The following is a 3,801-nucleotide window of genomic DNA, read 5'->3' on the forward strand; positions in this document are numbered from 1 at the left end:
TATTTTGTCTTAGTATGTTTTGATACAATTCAAAGGTAGTAGACAAACGTTCTGTTTCTTTAATGTAGTAAATTAGATGCCCAAATGGAAGGAAATGTTTTATTTAACGATGCTCTCAACATATTTCTTTACGGTTATATGGCATCGGACATATGGCTAAGGACCACACAGATATTGAGAGGAAGGAAAGGAAATGTTTTATTTAACGACGCACTCAACACATTTTGTTTATGGTTATATGGCGTCGGACATATGGTTAAGGACCACACAGATATTGAGAGAGGAAACCCCCTGTCGCCACTTCATGGGCTACTCTTTCCGATTAGTAGCAAGGGATTTTTTATATACACCATCATACAGACAGGATAACACATACCACGGCCTTTGATATACCAGTCGCGATGCACTGGCTGAAGCGAGAAATAGCCCAATGGGCCCACCGACGGGGATCAATCCCAGACCGACCGCGCATCAAGCGAGCTATGTACAATTGAGCTACGTCCCGCCCCTATTCTAATGGGTTCACCAAATATATTTCAAATTCCTTTAATATTTTTATCTTGTATACAGTATTTATTGCCACAGTTTTGTAGCAGATTGATAGTCAAATAAAAAATTACCCAAAATGGCTGTAACATATAGAGAAATGTTATCAGATAAGATAACTAACATTGACACCACCACATCTTGGAGGAATGGCGAAATGAATCACTGATATGTTGATTTCCTAAATATGGTCCACTTCCAACGTAAAATTTGACAAACACATGAGAAATATTCAAAATCTTAGAATCCCTGCTGTTTATTAATGTCTCTTGAACGAAATGAAAAAACCCACTAAAATACACATGACCATATTCTCTAAGAAGACAGGTGGTCAGTCTTGTGCTATTGAGCGATGAGTGTATATAAAGCATTCTTTGGCTACACTTAATATTTCGAGAAAGACACAAAGGCAACGGGTTACTGAACTCGGTGTAAAGCGAATGCAGTAAAATGCGAATCACGAAGCGTATCACTTCTGAGTCCTAACAACCATCTGTAACTACTTCAGAAACAGATGCCACAAATACAGGGATCATGTTACGAAATGACAAATCACAATTTACAAATTAACAGAAAAATACCCAAAGACAAAGAGATAATTGTTTGTTGCGATTCTTGCTGATTTTGAATGAGAAAAAATACTGGGTGTGACGTATTTAATATGGCGTGGCTGGTCACTTGCTATTTATAATAAGCGAGGTGTCAGCAGGACATCATCAAAGTCTTCGTTAAAAAAAAACAATATCCAGCTTCTTTTCTCACAGCAACCTCCTTCATGGCTACTTGTCTGGTCTTTTACATATCGACAGTACATCTATATCACAAAAGATACCCAGTATATATAAGCTTACGAGACAGGGAGAGGGCATGGGGTGACTGCCCCCTAGTGCTGTAGCAAAACCTCAAATTCGGGCAAAAATTACAGGAGATATTCGGGAAAATGTGCTAACCTGAGACTTTTTTTTACCATATATTTCCATCATCTTACCCTCAGAATTAGTTATAATACATATAAAAATGCGTAATGATTCGTTTGCATCCCTATATATAGCTATTTAATAGTATTGTTAATATCAATAAATGCTGTTATCCAGATTCTTGCATTTTCGTTTAATTCGGGGGGAAAAACCCAGTCTGCCTCCTACAAAAATGGGAGTCCGTATGCCTATGCCAGTATAGATATATATTTGCAAATACATGTACACGAAGTCCAGATACAGACGTCTCTGACCTTCGTTAATTCCACAAAGAGGCTGACCTAAGGCTTGCACTGCATATTGTCTATGCTTCGTCGAGGCACGCAGTCTTATGTCTCATAGCTGATTACACTGATGTGTACATACTGGTACTCATGCTTCTTATTGCTATCAAATGCAAGGACCGTGAACATTGAAAAGAGGGATAATCTACCACAATGTCAAGGCATTGGCGGAACACCTTGTGAATGCCTACTAGCGTTTCATGTGGCAACTGGGGGCGACTACACCCATCCATTTTTGGGGCTTTCCAAGTTTCAGATTTTCATGATGCAGAAACATCATGACGCAACCTGCAACTGCCCAAAAGGAAAAATAAACCACCTGGAGACAGTCAGTATAACATGCTATTCCCTGACAAATGGACGTTTTCAGCTATTACGCACAGCACATGTATCAGACATCGTCTACCGTGACGTGACATGACATGACATACTAGATGACTTAATATGATAATGATTCCAGTTATGATACCGATGGTGATAGCTCCAAATCTAAAGACAATTCCCAGTCCAGTGATGAAAGTAGATGGAATTTATGTTTACAACACTGTTCCATACTATCACATTATTCTTGGTATTCTGTATACATCACCGATCTGAGAATGATTCATAACTGCCAAAAAGCCTTTTCGACTGAGGTACGTTTTATAATCATGATATCAATTTTTGTCGTTGAGATTTAGGTCACATTTTACTATATATGATCCATATTGTTAGTCTATAGTCCTTACCACAGGAAACGCCATTTTCTTACTATGGTATTTACTACAAATTATTTATTTCTGGGCCGATTGTTTTCTAAACTGATACAAAAATCGTGGGTTTTTGTGTGTGTGTGTGTGTTTTGTTTTGTTTTTTGTTATTTCAAAAACATTTTTTACTTTTCTTCTTAGTCAAATCAAACTGAAATTACTGGCAAAAAAACCCAACAACAACAAACTATAGGTGGTCATTTTATTTTTGTAGTACCCATTTTTAGTAACTGTGGCAATAAATATATGATTATGATATTAACGAAATTTGAAATGGATTTGGTGAAAACATTAGAAAATTTCACCATTTTTCGAGGCCATTTTGAATGTTGAGCATAATGGCGGCCATCTTGGATTTTGAAAATTATTTTATTGCATTGGCCATTCTTGTTTTACAAAGTCTGTATATTAGATGCCTTATCTGATAACATTTCTCTATATGTGACGGCCATTTTGGGTAATTTTTTATTTGACTATCAATCTGCTACAAAGCTGTAGCAATAAATACTGTATACAAGGTAAAAACATTAAAGGAATTTGAAATGTATTTGGTGAATCCATTAGAACATTTTACCAGTTTAGCGGCCATTTTGAATGTTGTGCATAATAGCGGCCATCTTGGATTTTGAAATTATTTTATTGAATTAGCCATCCTTGAATTGATGTAAATCGATGCAAAAAGTATCCAAATCGACCAACATTTACATATATACTCTTCAAAAAAAGTAGAGGAACTCTAATAAGAATTTACAATTGCTAAAATTGTAAGGTATATTAGTCGTGGGGAATGGTTATATAATAATAATGAATTAATTAGGCAAACAGTACAACCGGTAGTTCAGTATTACAGTTGCTTTTATGACCACCAAAGATCTTGAAGGACGATTGGTGTCAGAAGTGAAATTTGAAAGTTCACGTTTTGTTTATCAGTAAATCGCAAATTCAAACAATGAAAATGACTAAAAACAAAACAATAACAACTGTATGATCAACAGAATGAAAAAGATTGACAGAAATAATGTTCCACAGTGATTAATGGAAATTCCTGGAAATTGTAAAAATCAAGAATGACAACCCACGCACGTGTACGGGGCAACTGAGTGATGAATGTGTTAACTATGGAATGTGTTTCGATGTGTTGATAAACAGATCTGAACGTTCTTTTACTAGGATGTCTGTGGTCAAAACGTATGTTCGGTCTAACATTAATATTTCAGGTTCCCCTGCTTTTTTTGAAGAGTATAT

This window comes from Gigantopelta aegis, chromosome 10 (genome assembly GCF_016097555.1).
Source record: "Gigantopelta aegis isolate Gae_Host chromosome 10, Gae_host_genome, whole genome shotgun sequence".
Lineage (NCBI taxonomy): Eukaryota > Metazoa > Mollusca > Gastropoda > Neomphalida > Peltospiridae > Gigantopelta > Gigantopelta aegis.